This window comes from Candoia aspera, chromosome 5 (genome assembly GCF_035149785.1).
Source record: "Candoia aspera isolate rCanAsp1 chromosome 5, rCanAsp1.hap2, whole genome shotgun sequence".
Taxonomy (NCBI): Eukaryota; Metazoa; Chordata; class Lepidosauria; order Squamata; family Boidae; genus Candoia; species Candoia aspera.
The window spans coordinates 51306440-51324461 of record NC_086157.1 but is presented as its reverse complement, the minus strand read 5'-3'; the positions used below and the strand labels follow the sequence as shown (position 1 = coordinate 51324461).

The window sequence follows — 18022 nt, the reverse complement described above, 5'->3', positions numbered from 1 at the left end:
AGAAAATAAAAATGGTAAATAACTTCTGCTGCATGTTCTCTAGCTATGTGCCTACATACCTCCTAAAATGTAGCTGGATAGGTTTGGAGCATCTTTGTGGGAAGAGGAGAGGGAACAAAGCAAAGCAAGCAAGCAAACAAAGCAAGCTCACTAGTTTATCTTTTGATAAAATTGGTGTTTTGTGAAACATTCCTTGCAGTCATTTTGTGACAGCATCCAATATATGTTCTCAAACGTAATCAGTACAGTAGCACAATCAACTTGACCCCAAAACCACACACACATCCCTCTTCTGAACAAAATATTTCTGCCTTGAGGTGGGGAAAATAAATCACTCTAAGTATTGCAAACCTTTTACTGGTTGTTATTGGTAAAATCAAGCATGCATTTTGTTAAATAGGACCATGTATTTAAAAGTTCAAGCATGTAAGAACATAAGCAGTGCCCTGCTGGATCAGATCCCTGGCCATCTAGTCCAGCAGTCTATTCTCACAGTGGCCAACCAACTGCACAAGGAAGCCACTAGTCTCCCAGCAGATGGCCCTCAGAAGCAGTCCCACTGCCATCCAGGCTAATAGCCATTTATCCCCAGGACTTCCATGAAGTGGTCAAACCCTTTTTTGAAGCCAGCCAAGCTAGTAGCCACCACTACATCTTGCAGCAGTGAATTTCAAAGTTAATTGCATGTTGTGTAAAAAAATATTTCCTTTTTTCTGTCTTGATTCTTCCAGGATTCAATTTCATTGGGTGACCCCTGGTTTTCTGACTTAAAAAAAAATTAAGGTGATCTATTTATTTGTAATAACTGCTAACAGTGTAAAATAAAACAAACAGAAAGGTAACAGTAACATGAAAGAAATCATAAAGCCTGACACAAGCCTTGAATAATAAAAACAAAGCCTTTCTGGTCATCCTGATTGGGAATTGTCATACTTTTGTTATGTCCCAGGTTGGGGAAAGCTGCCTCAAAGAAGGGATGTGCCACATTTAGTATCTGATTGGCACATGAGGGTCTTCACTCCCCAAAGTGGGAGGGTCCAAGGTAAAGGGTGAAGTAGTCCAAAAGCTAGATTTTATTATTTCAAATTTCTCTAATTTAATTTTTTTTACAGGTGATATGATCACTTCTTTTCTGTTACACTAAGAATTATAATTTAGCAGCAATTTTGGAAAGGTTCTGGATGCCATGCCTAAGGTTGGGTGTAACCTGTTTGTCTCTTCAGCTATATCCAATTATTACAGTAAAGGCTGGATGTATCCTAAGCGTTTACATTTATAGAGGATATAGTATTTCGCTCCACACATTAAGAATCCCAGAGAAGAACCTCTTCTTTCATAATCACTGGTACTTCTAAGCATCTATATACATGATCTTCAATTTATTTTATACACATGTCCCATTTTTTTTGCTGCTTTAATATAGAATATCTATTTCCCATCCATTCACACCTGAAAGCAGCACAAAAAAGAATGATGCTTTCCCCCCTTCTGTTTCCATTGCCTGGGGAATTTCTGCTGCTTCTCAGCAAGCAGTCTTTTGAAAAGCATACAGGTACAGGGCTTCCGGTGGGCAATGGTGAACTCAGCAGCTCTGCCCACGGGCTAAGCAGATGGAGCTGACAACGCAGCAACTTTTTTGGGGCTCAGGCAGGTTTTCCTGAAGCCCAGAAATATTCTCTGGATAAAGGAGAATGCCTTGAATCATCCCATTTGTCCTCCGGACTGCTGCTTGCAGCCAGAAGATCGCAAACAGCATTTCACGTTCGACAGGTAAAAGCTTTTATCTGAGAGACAGAGCCGTCATCATTTTCCAAGCTACGCTGTAGCCTTAAAGGGACACTAAGACCAGCCACCCCATTTCTAAATCACCAACACACACACACACAGACACACACACACACACATATATATATACATACACACACACACACACACACACACACACACCCTAAGAGAGGCTTTCTACATCAAGGAGAAGCTGGCTTTCTTGGTGCTTATTGTTATTTTTGGGATTACTTTTTAAAAAAATCTTTTTTAGGTTTTGGACTTCATTTTCCTTCCAAGTATAAAGCAGGATTGAGAGTAACAATTGTCTTCCTGTTATCATTTTTGTATTAAATTTGAAGATATTAGCATTTTCCTACATGCTGAATCAGCTGATTTGCCTTCAGCTTTCTGTTCCTACTTACCCTCAGGAACTGTCTGCTTATCTCATTTTCACTTGTGTAAATACATTTTGGAACTTTTCCATATCTTCAACTTTCACTGGTTAAGCTCCTAGGGGGTACCATAATCTACTGCAAGAGACATGGAAGATTTTATACAGATTTCTTCTGACTTCCACCAAGATTTTAAACAGATTTCTTCTGACTTCTACCAAGTTTTTATGCAAGATATTCAGGACATCGTGGAAAATATGAGATCTAAAATGTGCCATCAGGTTGAGGATGTGGCGGATGGAATCGAGGAATCCAACAGTGATAGAAATGTTTCTTTTAAGAATGAGATTGGGATTTCTGTTGAAATGCTGGATGAAGATTGGATAGTGGAGTTGGAGAAAGGGAGAGAGAGATCTGCAAACAATAAGTGAAATCGACTTCCTGGTGGAATGCCATGGAAAAGAAGTGTCATTATGTATGGGAGTTTTTTTTGAGGAGAAGCTGGAATTTTTGAGGGGGGCAGTTGGGCTGTTTGATTTTTTCAAGAGAAAAGCTCTGTGCACATTGTGGAGAAATGTAAACATTCTGGGTTATTTTGAAGTGGGATAAGGGTTAAAGAATGTTTATCTGGATTGCTTTTAGGGTTTGACTGATGTTAACTATTAAGTATAATGGCAGACAAGTTATGTGCTTTTTAATTTGATTTTTGTTATAGTAGACAGAAATGTATAGAATAGTAATAGGAAGGGAATAATTAAATATTTGTGATCCTTTGGGGGGAAGTTGTTTAGGAGGTCTATATGATTTTTTTTTAATATAAGGGGGAGGAGTAATTGTACTTAGTTATTTTTATTATGTGCTAAAGTATAGCTTTTATCTTTGTTTTGAAACTTAATAAAATTTAAAAAAGAAAAAAGAAAACCATACAGCTACAGACAGACCCAAGTTATTTAGTAACTGCTTAACTTATTTTAAAATAAGTAACTGTTGAAGACAAATTTAGGATTATATTTTATTAAACTTTCATACTGATTTCATCTTGAATCATTACTAAAAAATCTTGAACTGGAAATATAAAATGGATGAAGAGTTTTTACTGGATGATTTCACCATAGCTTACTGCTCTCTAAAATACTAACAAGTGTTGGCTCCTAAGATTACAGTTAGCTAGAGGCTAACTGGGTTTTGCTTCCAATCCCCTGTGATATGGTTGCATGTTACTTTACTTAACAAATAGATGCATTCCTATCCTTCACTTCTCGACTTAACTAGCATGTTTTGCCTGTCAAGATCACAAAAGAACATACTGTATGTACCTTATTTCAATATAAAAGAGTGTATATAGCTCAGAGGTGAACTGTTCTTGGTGCTCTCTGAGCTTGTTTGCTTGCAGATGTTTCATTATCCAGCTAGGTAACATCATCACTGCAAGTCTCTTGTATCTCCTTTCAACAGAAAGGAGAATTTAAACAAATCTAGAACCTTCAGACCTCTTTGCTTAGTTCCATCAGCTTCCTGATGACCAAACCTAAAATAGTTTCTCACTACTTAAAATGCTATTTGCCAACCTTGAATTAGCACATAACAATTTCAGATAAAATCTGCTGTCCCCTTTGCCAATCGCTATCTGGCATCTTTGGCATCTATTCAGACTCACTGCAAACTCATGCTGTCCTGGTTGATGCATGTGCCACATATAAGGGAAAAATTCTACTTCCAAGCTGGTATTGCCAATGATGTCTTAAGACTATGTTATTCATGGGTGGGGGCTGACCTAAAAGCAACATTATAAGGACAAGAAATCATACTGCTATTTTCACAGCATGACTCTTTCATGGTTTCATGGTTAAGTGCAAGCAAGTGCAAAGAAGGATGGGACCACAAAGCTCTTCTTCCCTATAAGCTCTGAGTAAAGCTTTTTGCCAGCTTTTTTTTTTATCATTCTTGACTGTTACTTTGTTAAACTTCTATATTTACTCTGCAGCTCAGTTTTCTGCTTTATATTCTATTGTTTTTTTCTATCCTGCTTTTTTCAGTTGAACCCTTTTCTCCAAATAATATTATAACCTGATCTGCATTGTTGGTTTTACTTTGCTTCATTGTAGAACACAACTTTTCCTGTTCCTGCATCAGTTTTCCCTCTATAGTCAAGCAGGGAAAAACTTATTTTCTCAAAAGCCATTTCCTATTAGCAATTCATTCCACTCATCTTTTCCCTTAGTTGTTTTCAGTTCACTATAAGTTCATACCAATGCTCACAGAATCTCTTTGAAGTTAAGAAAATATGTTCCTCAACCTGATATGCCAGGAAAGGAACTTCTCCCCTTTCAGCCTGAAGACCTGGCTGAAGATAAGTAAGGGGCAACTGCTCTAAAGGCATCAGTGTATTAACAGGGCTGCCAATAGATTCCATTATTCCTTTTCATTTGAATTCCCACCCATCAATCCTCTAAAGATGTTCTTGATGCATTGTTGTTTTGTATGGTCAGGATGTGCTTGAAACTTTGGCTGAATACATGGCAGTGGTCAGCAAATGGAAAGAACATGGCACCCTCAAACAGTGGCCAAGATGGGGAGAAGCATGGGCTGACCCACTCAAGAACTTGAAGTTTGACCTTCCCTCCCTAATATTGATAGTTACGCATATGACTGCACTCAAGAAGGCAGGCATACTTAATTCACCATCCCTGTGGTTATCAACTAGCTGGCTGTTGTTGCTGTAATTAATAAATTGTGGTCTATATATTGCTACTTTTTATAGTAAGGTTTCAATTGTATTAATGGATTCTTTTTCGCTCCTTCCCCCATATGCTACATTAATGTTTTTCTACAAAAACGCAAATTCAGTTTACTAATATTTCCTCAGTAAACTGATACAGGTGCAGGGCTGACTCCAGCAAAGGAAATGTAGAAGTCTAAAATTGACATTAGATAGAATTATGTGATGGCCACCCAATAAATATTTATATAAGATTTATATATGCAAATAATCTAGTGCAAGTATATAGTTCTACGTAATGGAAAATATAGATTTGGTTGAAAATCTATTCATAATGCAGAGAATGCCAAAATTATGCACAGCTGTCAGTTATTTTCCATATCAAGAGTTCCAGAATTTCCTTTCTTGCTAGATAATAACAATCTCACTCAAAGGCAAAAGCAATTAAATAAACTTCAATAATCTCACTGCTTTTTGCATATTTATTTATTTATTTATCAAATTTTTATTATTGCCCATCTCCCCCCAAAAGGAGGGACTCTTGGCCATTTACAAAGAATGTGTTATCTTTATATTATCTTTATATTACAAAGAATGTCTTATCTTTCAAATCCAAAAGTATTTCTATAGCCCTTAGTTATACTGCACAAGCAATTAACTAAAGGTACACATTTAAGGAACTAAAAGGTAGGGAAAGGTGATGGAGATGGGAATCCTACTTCTTGCCAGTAAAATAAACTGCAAAATGTCATTCATTGGGAGAAAAGGGGATAGAATCTTATACCCAGTAATCCTTTTAAAAAGGAATTCAGAATTAAGAAGGTTTTTTTAAGGAGTCTGTTAATCAAGAAGGTGTATTGGGAAAAAAAACTTAAAACTAAATTATTTTAAATCAGAATATTCAAGTTCTGAGGAAAGTGTTGTTTATTGAAACCTGCAGCAATGAACTCTCTCTCACACACACACACACAAACACACCCAGAAGAAAATGTCATTTTCACTTTAATTAACAAAGAGTTCACAAGTAAACATAAAACAGAACCAGTCAAGCATTACCTGGACTCCTGCATTCACACTTTATATCGTACAAGTCGGATAAGATTTTTATTTTTTAAATGAAAACAGTAATGCATTTGAATCCCAGATTGCTAAGGAAAAACAAAAGAGAGTTGCACTGTATCTTTCAGGCTAAATAGGAAAAAAAAATCATTAGATAAATAAATAAATAAATAAATAAATAAATGGATAAGAACAGGGATGAAGGTAGATGTTTCTAGTTAAATACTAATTTTTTAAAAAATATTTTTTTTATGTAGTAGGAAGTCCTAGAATATATTTAATGCATTCATTATGAAAACTTTTAAACAAAAATGATTCGTGATTAAAAAATTTGTGGCAACCAAATGAAGAAATAACATGAGAAGTAATCTTTCTATTTTTGGACAGTGTAGCCTTATAAGCCTTCAATATTCTAGATCTATGGAAATTCTAAAAATTCAGTGAAGTTGTAACTACTGCAAAAATACTTTACACTTCCAACTGGAATGTATGTATAGTTCTTTTGCCAATGAATGGCTAATTATGTTATACAAGTATGCTTCAATGTCCAAAATAATTTCAAAAATAAATCTGACACAGCATTTAACTTAGTTTCAAAACCATTTTTAGATTATAATTTTATATATGGCTTGTACAATTTTTGTCCAAAATTTGTGCCGATGCAAAATTTGATTTCTCTTAAGATAGTCTTAATATTCTAATCTTCAATGATCTGCTAGATGAGAATAGTTCTTCAACTGCTTGAATAATAATCACTGTAATTCTTAATTTCAGTTTATCATTTACACTGTTCTGATTATTGCTGTTCATATTTCTATCTCACCTAGATTTTAATAATGACCTGTAGTTTTTAAAATGATAATATGCTCAGTTATTTAAAATGAAAGAAATATTTTTAAAAATTAACCCAATTTTATGATGCCTGTAATTTTCTTATTTGCTTTGTTGTTGTTTTTTAATTTTTTCCTTGTCTTTTCTGAAAAATACTTAATAAGATATATTTTAAATCAAATAATTCAGCTATTATGTTTTGGTACAGCTCAAAAATGCAATTTTCATCAAATAAGTAATGTTTTTACCATACGCTCATAGCTACTGTGCTACTAGTCAAACGTAAGCATCTATTTCAGGGAGCTGTTGAGTCATGGTGAGGTGTTGGACAGATGAGTTCTGTGGGAAGAGCACAACTGCTGCTTAGCTCTAAAGCTTGATAGAGACCTTCAATAGATAGTCTGCCCATCACTAGTGTTACAGTAATAGCCAACTCTTGTAGAAGCTACTGTGTGAAGAGCACAATCTTGTCTTTCAGTTCAAGGTGTCTTAAGCTTTGCTGTATACATTTATTAGCAGTAACACAAGACAGGCATGAAAGCCGGCTGGGTGACCTTGGGCCAGTCACTCTCAATCAGCCCAACTCACCTCACAGGGTTGTTGTTGTGGGGAAAATAGGAGGAGGAAGGAGTATGAGGTATGTTCGCCACCTTGAGTTATTTATAAAAATAAAGACAGAATTAAAAAAACCTTAAAAAATAATTTTGAGGCCCTCTTAAGCAAATATACATTCATTTCATCATCTTTATGATAGACTCCTTTTCTATATGTCACCCTTATATTAAATTGGTTAAGGCATTTTGGCTCACATGCTCTGTTTGCTTCTGTGTAACTTCGTAACAACTACAGAGTTCACATTTGCTGACTGATCAGCCAGTGCTTTTCCCCTTTTTTGCTATTTATGGATTCATTATAATCCATAAGAGTAGATGGCTAGAATAGATGAGTCATTCAAGAAAATTCTGCTGTTTGTAGGCTGAAGATGTTGAAACTTCCAATTTCCTCTTCCTGTGGCTGATCAGACTGAATTATATGCATTAATTTTTAATACATCAGGAATATAGCATCTGTTATTCAAGGCATACCACCTGTGATTCCAGAGGAAGTAAATAGCTATCAAGATTGTTAGCCCAATCCTTCATGAATCTATCTAGTGCCGTATTAAAAACATGTCAGTTAGTAGCCATAATCACAGTTCAACTATGCACTGGATCAAGTCCTGAATCTACCTATATTTTATTTTAATGGATGACCTTGTCTTATATCATTGTAAGAGGAGAATACACATATCACCTTTCCCATACTACACATGATCTATCATGTCTTCCCTTACTCATCTTCTCCCCAAGCTAAAGAACCTTAGACGCTGTAGTTTTCCTTCTCTAAAGAGCTGCTTTAGCCCTATAATCATTCTGATTTCTCTTTTGTGTATATTTACTAGCACTGAGATATCTTCAGCCATTTCATAGGTTCCTGCAAGTTACAGAGGAAACAATTTATTAACAAAGACAGTGTGATCTAGTGAAGCTTTACCAACTAGTGAAAATACAATGTAACTACAACTCCCAGAATTCTAGTCAAAATTAATGTGGTAAGCCTAAGACATTAAGAGGACATCAGGTTGTAGAAGACTGATATACTATGACAAGTGAACATTTTTCAGGTTACCAGGCTTGATGAATGTTAGTAAAATCCAGAGAATGAAAACAGAAAGAAAAGCCTGCATATTTCAAATTCTGCTGTCCTAGCCAGTAACAGCCAATGCTTTCAGTTTAATAGAACCCTGTCTTCAGCACTGAGAATCTGTGAATTCTGAAGTAACCCAGGAAGCTGTTCATACATTTCTGGTAAGATACAGTAATACTGTTATCGATGGCAAAGCTTTCTATGTCTACAGTATTAAATTCCCACCTGAAATAAATTACAAGATGATAGTGTGTCGATTCAGTGTGTGCAACTGCATACACACATATTAGAAATGACTAAGTATATTACAACACTCATTAGCCAGATTTTATAATTATATTGCAGATAATTAGCCAGCAGACCAAGACAAGCAAGACAACAGAAAGCATCAGGTGCTTAAAACTGCAGATGATCACTGTCTTTTCTGAATCAGAAGATAATGTATTATTAGACTGTATTCAGAGGGTATATTCACATCTCATCTGAAGATTCATACTGAAGACTGAGTGTCCTCTCAACTTTGTTAATCAAAGCACATCCAGTCAATAAAGGCATTGATTATATCATCATACCTCATGTGGCCTATCTCTAATCTAGATTTATTTGTACTGTAAAAGTCAAATGTATATATAATTGAATTGGTGAACTATATTGATTTATTCCCACACACAGACACAGGCACCCCAATATACATGGCAGATTTCCAAGATTTTACAGTATGTATAACCTGAAAGGCATGGCTTACTAATTTGATTCACTAAAATTTGATTCACTGTCTGGTTTTAGAAGTCCTGAGTGTAAATACTTCTTTCTTTGGTCCCTAACATGAGAGATAGCAACCCAATCCAGATTTATAGAAGAATAAAAATGCTGACACAACCCTTATCTGTAGCTATGAAAATGGTCTGGTTGTTATAATTGTTCTTTATAATTTAAGCCCCACCAGATAATTTGAGGTGTTTTTCTTTAAATCATATTAATCCAAGTTGAGTTGTCTCCTTTGTCATAAAGTAAAAAAAGTGGGGAGACTGTCAAAAAGAAAGCACTATATTGGAAAGCAGATTGAAAATCAGACATATTTTCAGTAATTAGCTGTGCTCTATAATAGTGTCAAACTTTATAACATTTAACATATTACACCTATGTTACTCTAGTATTGGTATTATTTGTAGCATAAAATAACTGATTATTGTCCACAAGTTTAATCAGAAATTTACCTAATGGAATTTTCTGTGAATCAGATGGCTGTGATTTATAGATCAAACATTATCAGCCATAGTTCAAATTTGCTATACAACAGGGAAATAAACTTGCTTATTAAAAAAAAATCCACCACAGTTTTTTTAATACCTTTTTTTAAAAAGCAGACTTTCTGTCTACCATTTCAGAAACATTAAGAACTCTTTCTTTGTAGGCTGATGCTGATGACATAATTACTATTGAATTTACTCGGCCTTGAGTTGTCTCCTAGTGAATACAAGTTTGAAGATTTCTATTTGTAAGCTCCAGCAACTGAGAAAGCTCCCATATAAGCATTCACTTATCAGAAGAATAATTTACATTTTATATTAACTCTTTGTAGCAGGTAGAAACCTCAACATTATGTAATAGTATATTTATACGTATTATAAATAAAAGAAACAACATGAATTTGAAAGTAGTTTAATCCAATTCTATGCCTAGTTAGTTCATCAAATCCAATGAAACCAATTTATGATTTCAATATATAGATTCATCTTAGCCCCACCTCCACAACTGCCCTCTTGAATCCTTGCTCATACCAAAATATTGGCTTGTAACAGGTTCTCTAGAGAACTGTGGTTCTGACGAAGCAGTGCAGGAAATCCTAAAGTAATTTGAGAATTAGGATATACATAGTAAGGTGTGCTGGAGAAAAATTCTGAAAATGCTAGGAACATTCCTGAAAAATGGCACACTAATCCTTAAGGGTTGCCATAGTGTTATTCTGACCCCTGAAGGATGGAAACAGGAGTTAATTATGTTTGTGTGTGTATTCTATCAGTCCCAATCTCTAGCCTGCATTAATTCAATTTATTAGTATATGTCTCAGCTTGTCCTAGAAAAAAAGAAAGAATAGACCCAGGGGGCCACTTTAAAATAAAGATGTACAAAGAATGTATTTGAAGGAATGTGACTCCAGGCTGCTAAGAAGCTTTGTGTATCATATGCAAAGTTTCTAAGAATTGAATATACCATCATCCTGAGGTGGATAATGTTTTTCAAACTCTACTTGGCCCCTATTATATATTCTTTAGTGCATTCATTTTGTATAAAGGGGGACAATCTAACAATTAGCCTACATGGGATATGCAAGGACCCCAACTATGTTAATTAGCTATTTATTTCATGTAGTTGTAGATTTATCAATAATCTAGAAGATCCATCATTATCATGACCTTAAGTCACAAAAGGTTCTGTTTTGTAACTTAAAGACTTAGCTAGAGTGCTTGACCAGCAAAGAAGCTGCACAAGGCTTTTGGTTAATAACCAGCTAAAGCTCTAGGGCATCTTTCTTGCCACCAAGACAGGCCATGCCTTTATTCCCACAATGATCTAAGGATCCTGGGACTTGGGGTGGGGGAGACTTGGTGCTTTTATATTTGTTTTATTTAGTTGTCAAATTTGTATGCCACTACATCAAACAATTCTAGGGCTCTTGTCTTAACTGGAGTCTTATTTAGTCTTGTTTGGGGTGTGTCAAGTCCTTAACCTTAACCCCAAAAATCAGGTTACATTGATTATTCTATGTAACCTTTCTGAATAGAATTCAGTCAGCCTGAAATCTACTGAAATGTGCAGTACAGATGGGTCGGATTATATATGTCTCTGTGTGTGGCTGAACATTTTTATGTATTGTCCTGAAAGCAGGTGTAGTTGAGTTATAAATGTAACGTCCTAATTACTTTTTCATGACATCGTCCCAGAGAGAACTGTGCCGGGGAGGGTGGGAATCATTTACTTTCCTTGATATCAAATTGACTCTCCTTGTCTTTAGTTATCAGTAGCCTTCCAAAGTTAAGGCAACTAAGAGCTAGACTAAAGATGTTATCAGATGCATTCAAGTTACGTAATAGTTCATTGTGCTCAGCTATAGCAATCTATCTTCCTTTTCAAACTGCATATATCTTACCATCCACATCCATTAAGGGCGAACCATTAGCTGTACATGGGAGTACATTCTAGCACACCCTGTATAAGTTTAGCATTGCAGTGCAGTGTATTGTACCACGTCATCACTATTGATTCCCACAGTCTTTCCACTCTTCCTATGATCAAAATGCATTATGGAGAAAAAGGTCGAACGATGGATCTTGCTTTACACCAAGGGAATACTGGCTCTGATATCTTTCTGATCTACCAAGGCCCTGGACACATTTGCCCCAGTAAGCTTTGGGCAAAGCTGCTGAGGTCATATCATTCCTTACTGATCTCCAGCTCTCTTGCACATGGCTGGGTCTCAAGGTATCAAGACATAACTTAACTGTGTGGGCAAGAAATAGCAATGTTTTCTCAAACAGGGGGAATACAAAGCAACAGAGAACCATCTGAAACATTGTGTACCTTCCTTAAAGAAAAAAAAAACATGTTCCATTTGTCAGATTTACCAGCAATGCCAGTCTCCATAGCAGCATTAATCCCCACTACCTCATAATGCCAATGAATCCAGATTAGGCACTTTAAACTTCTGCAACTTGATCAGAACGAGGGCTGTCAATGTCTATTGCAGTTCTAAGATAATACTGCACAGAGGTTTGGGGAAAAATAAAATAATAACCCATTTTACATTAAAGAGGGTCCATCACTGAGTGCTCCTTTGACTGCTGTAGATTCTGTTCTGCTCCAAAATATGTCACGTAGAGGAGGAAGGTGGAAAGGACGTGGAAGAATGTCTATTCAGACTGCATTCAAGCTGATTTCCCACATCAGGTGGTGAGTTGGCTTGCCCATGCTTTGATTTATCACAACATGCACTCTCCAAAATACCGACTGCAGTTCTTCTACTAAACTAATAATAGCAGAGCAATCCCTCTCTCTATCTTCCTCTGACACACACACACACACACACACCAGCAAGTGAAATGCAGCAATCATGAAAGTAGTCAATTCAATTACAAGCTGCCAAGTTTAGCAATATCTCTGATTGGTTTTTGCATAGGTTGGGGCAGGGGGAGGGGGAGAGAGGGGGAGGGAGAAGGAGAAGATTATCTTACCCACCACAGTCTTGCAAAAATTCTTCTCCCGGTATCAGTCAGTAAGATTAGTACTGATCATTACAATACGTAGTCAGGGAATCCACGGTGTTTAAGAACTCCTCTGGATTCTTTTCTTCTAATGCTAACAATTAAGGAGGGAAAGGAGATGCCCATTTACAAGCGCCAAGTTCACCATCCAAGCAGATAATTCCATGAAGAGCTAAAGATCCCTTGCAAGATTTGCTTCCTGCTTGTCCTCAAAGTGGCCAGGTTGTTCACCGATGGTACAATCCAGGTGAGAAGCCCAAATTAAAATTAGCCGAGAAGATGAAAGGCAAAAGGAGACGGAAAAGCTTGCTAGAAGGGGGTGAAGAAGACGAAAAGATCGATGAGCGAAGAAGTCTGTGAGCTGTAGGACAAGAAAAGGAGTCCTGGGTTATGAGCATGGAGCCTTTTCAAAACCTCTCAGAGCACATGTAAAAATTCCAAACCATACAGCCATAAGAAGCCAGAATCCCGGGTATATTCACAAGTATCCTACAATAACGAATCCGACGGGGTTTTCCTTGCACTATACCGCTATGTGGAAAGCACACAGCTCCTGCTGTTTCCGAGGTTGTCTCCTGGGTCCTAAAACTCTCGATCGACAGAAGGCCTTTTTAAAAAAAAAAAAAAAACCAAGAGGAAAGCGGGAGGGAGAAAACCCCACAGTTGTCCGTTTGCCTTGAATGATGCTAATCTTCGGTGAAAATGACAAATCAACAAACCAAAAGAGCAAGTCGTGATGAAAAACGTCAACCCGCCCCGAATATCCTAAGGCAGGCGACAAAGGAGGGATGAAACGAGGGTGCAAGAGAGAAAGAAAGAGGAGGACGAAGAGAAACTGCAATGCAATGCATAAATGATTCCAGTGTTTCTACAAGATTGGCTCATTTGACTGAATGCATCCTCTGCTTTGCTGCAAGTCATAAAGAAACTGTTACTGCCACCCAATGGATAGTTCAGTCTTAGCCAATCGACGCCAGACTGCCTCTCTGCAAAGCCTTCATAGAGAAGAGGCAGGGGGGTTGAGGAAAGGGACGGCATAGAAAGAATCATTACTACCCACTTGTTTCGGGGACAGATCATCCGAACAGCTCCTTTGTCCTTCGCCCCACCCTATCCCGTACCGTGGAAATGAACGCCGAAGATAAAACGCCGGGAGGAAACGCTTGATGTAGAAGTTCGGCATTAATCAGCCGCCTTCCCCCAGAAATTTCTCTAGTGAAGGGTTGTTTTAAAAAGCGATGATGCATTATCTATTCTTGGATTTGTGTGTTTCTGTATAGAGCAAACTGTGGGACTCGCTGTTGCCATGGGATCTTCTTTGTGTGAACTCTCTGAACTGTGTGGGAGCAAAGATTTAAAAAAAACAAAAACAAACCACCTCTTTCCTTCTTTACTCTCTTTTTAAAAGTCGCTCCCTCTTCTTTCTCCTACCCCTTTTACAATTCTAAAAACAGGTAACAAACTCTTGCTGCATTATTGCCAGTTAAGACTAACAGAAGCTGCAAGGTGTACCTAATTAGGAATTTTAATTACTTCACCAAAGATAGGCTCATTTGCAGATGTTTAGAAAGTTAAACAACTGCTCTGCTAAATTTTACAGTTGGAAATTCACACCCTCCTCTCTATCCTCCACCCCCAATATCTAGATATAGATAGAAAAGCCAAGGATGCTTTCTACATGAGTAAATGTGTGTGGGAAGTAGAGAGAAAGGAGAGAGAAAGGGAAGGCTGCAGGTTTAAACCTACTGATTGGCAAATACGTGTAATAATAATAAATGTCAAAGGAACTTCTGAGGAAACATAATTACAATCAATTTAGAAGAATTCCTGAGTGATTCTTATTCTTCCCATCAATATGCTTTCCATTTATATTTTATTTTATTTATTATTTGTTTACAATCAGGGTTCCTGTGCTGATGGAGCTTTTGCTTCATATAATGAGGCTGCTATAAACTCTTCACGTGGCTAGTCTGTCATGTAGCAGCCACAAAAAGTGAAGCTTTTCTCAAAATTAATAGTAAAAAGATTTTACCAGCTGAATTATTGAGATAAAGCAAGAAAATGCAAGATCTCTGCTAGGAAAAAAATGTTACGATCTTGACATGGGCACACCTAGGTGACATGGAAGCTTCAGATGGTGCAAAAGTTAGCTGGCAGAATTTGGGCTGATATTACAGGTTTATGCACTACTGTGGATGGATGGATGGATGGATAGATGAAAGTTGATGGTAGTTGAAGGAGGGATATATCTGAACTGTGGTTGTTCAGAAGTTATCTTAAGATATTTGGAACAGAAGCTTTAAGCTTCCTTGATTATATTAATTGTCTTTCTTTCTTTCAACTTTATTGATGGAAAACTTGTAATTAAAATTCCTGGAGGAATTTTTCCTCTCCTATTGGCCTTCCTGTATAATTGGATCTTCCAGATAAGTTATTTTATGGATGTACAGTAGTAATAGGGGAGGGCTTTCCTGAATGTGGCGCCTTGGCTATAGAGGTCTGGCACTTATGGATTGGCCTCCCTTTCAAGTGAACATAGAGAAAACATCTACCTACTAATGTCAGCACTATCATAGATTGCCAGCCAGCTGTCTTACTGGAGGCTGAAAAAGAATTTTTTCCCATATTCATGATCACAAATTTGGATGACAGGTAATGAATCAAATGGGGAAAGAAGAACTGAATGAAGCTTACAAGATTACAAGAGAAAGGGTGGGATACAAATATAATCTATAAATAGGATCACCTGCATATAAAGTGATAGTGAGATTCTGGAGACTAGCCACGTCTTACATTGGGGAGCCCTTTGGTCAAGTACAGCATAGGAAAATGCATTTGAAATACCATGCAGATTTTGTTGTTGGAAAATGGAGTCAGATATGAGCTTGATTTTGGGGGGAAAAAGAAATTTCAATTTCAGACTAAAGGCTTTTCAACCCTGTAACCTTAAGCTGCTAAACTCCCATATGTCAACCAGATAGAAATGAAGCTGACTTAAGCTATCCTTTCCCTTTTGCCATGGTGATTTGATGTTCTGTCTAGATCATATTTACCATAGCTCCTGCCTGATGATTTCATCTTCTTTAGCTCTTCTGGATCAGATTAAAAAGGTAAGGAAAAGAAAAGAAAATACCATTTCCTGGCACTTGGTCGAGAAGCAGAAAGTGGCAGAACTTATCATGCTGGGCCAAGCTGATCACTCGCACCCACTGTTCTTAGCACAGGACCAACTCTATTATTAGTTAACTTGCCCAAAATGAAGTTGTGGCCAAATAGTAACCCCCAAACTGATTTATGCCTTCCTTGTTTGAACCAAAGAGAAAACATTTCTTCTCACTGACCAACAGTCCCTACAACCTGCTGATCAGTTGACGAATAGACTACACAGGGCCACAGCACATTGCATTGAGAGCTTTTGAAAACAATGTGATGTGTGGGCTGCTGACCCTTATAAAAGAAGACTGGGATCCTGATGCTCATATTTAGGCATTTTCATAAAAATAGTAGTGGCAGAAGCTATTTTAAGTTTTGAACCTTTCACGCACTGAGTTCCTGGGCAAAAGTTGTTGCCTAATTATAATTTTTAATGTGAAGGAGGGGGAAATTATTTTATACATGAACAGCAATCATGTTAGCTGCATTAATTATTTCACATTAAGTAACATTTAAATTGAATGATTTTTTTTTCATATTTCTCTGCCTCACTCCATCTACTTTTTGATATGCAGCCCCCAGCCCCATGAAGGTTGCTTGCTCCTGTCTGAAGTAATAACAATTTGTTTGTGCAGCAGCTAAGCCATAATTTATTAGGTTTGTCTTTAAGTGAGAAAAAAAAATTATGCAGGGCTGAACTGAGCATGAGGCAGTTTGTTTGGAAGATTATAAACACCAGAATTTATTGATTAATATTTCTAGAAGGACACCTGTTAAATTCTGATTCTTCAGTTCTAGACTGGCCTTAAATGCCATGCAACTTAAGTTGGAGTAATTTGGCTGGGCCTGGTTATTAGTGTTTTCATATTGCATCTGGAGGGTTTCTTAAATCCCAGAATAACTCTTTCTTTTCCCCTTCCTTCTGTGGAAAACCCCAAGCAATGCAGAGGTAGAAGCAGTTTGCTCTTTTTGTTTTTAAAATGTTGTTATGTTTGATTGAAAGTAAAATACTATATAATGTAATATAATACACTTTTCTTTTATCTCTGTGTAGGTTTTAAAGCAACAAGACTCTTGTCCTCAGGCCTTTTGTTCAAGTAACAAAACATTGTTATTTTTATTGTTAGTTTGTTGTTTCCTTTAGGAATCATAGGTGGTTACTATTCCATCATTTCATTCTGTCATGAGTTCTGCTTATGTTATCTTCTGGAAATAAAGTAAAATGTTAAAGAAATTTGGTACATGTACACCATTAAAAAATAGCATACTATTTCAGAACAAGAAAAAAGAAATATTTTTTTTGTTAAAAATAGACCAGCAGATCTTTTTTTTAAAAGGCAGATCAATGGGGAAACATGGAAGAGATTTGTGAACCAATGTTTTCAAACTTGTCATGGCCTGAAATTAGTTGCTTTCTACTAAATATGCAAGTAGCCTCAGTCATTTATCAGCTTAGGCCAAGGGCTTCACTTGGCCTTTGAGAGGCAGGCCAGGGGCCACACTTCACAACAGTGTACCTGGCCAGAAGTAATTTAATTGTGGTTTCAACTCATTTACATTTAAATTCAACTCAAATTAAATGTTGCCAATATAATTATTCTCCAGTCATGTATATAACTGTTTATCTACCTGTCATGTTAAAAATTACATTTCAGTATAGGTAGTCCTTGCTTAATGACAGAAATTGGGACCAGAATTTCCATTGTTAAGTGATGCGGTTGTAAAGCACGTCACATAATGCATTGCTTAGTTATGGCAATTTCAGCAGTCCCAATTGCCATTGTTAAGCAAGGATCATGGGTCATTAAGTGAGGACATTCTCACAACTTCCTGCTGGCTTCTAACAAGCAAAGTCAATGGGGAAGCTGGCAGGAAGTCACAAGTCCCAGGCAGCTCACAAGCAGGCCAGTGAGCAGGTATGTGGCTGCTGTGGTGCAGTGGGAGCATGGCTGGGCCAGGGGTGGCTGCTGCTGGCTGGGGGAAGGTGCACAGGGAGCCACTGCAGGCTCATACTAATACACGGTAGCTGGACTCCTCAGGAGGAAAAGCCACAGGAGTAAAAGGAGTTACTTGTCACCTTCCTTGCCAGCTTTCCCATTGACTTTGCTTGGGTGAAGCTGGCAGGGGTGATTGCAAATGGTGATGACATGACC

General features: G+C 37.1%; 1 protein-coding gene across 1 annotated transcript in view; it reads right to left on the bottom strand.

Annotated features, from left to right (window-relative positions):
• Positions 1 to 13232, bottom strand: part of IL1RAPL1 (interleukin 1 receptor accessory protein like 1) — an 826443-nt gene extending 813211 nt beyond the window's left edge. Inside the window, exon 1 of the mRNA XM_063305201.1 lies at positions 12687 to 13232. The gene's annotated coding sequence lies outside the window, so the exon portion shown is untranslated. The remainder of the gene's footprint in view (positions 1 to 12686) is intronic.
• Positions 13233 to 18022: the final 4790 nt, after the last annotated feature.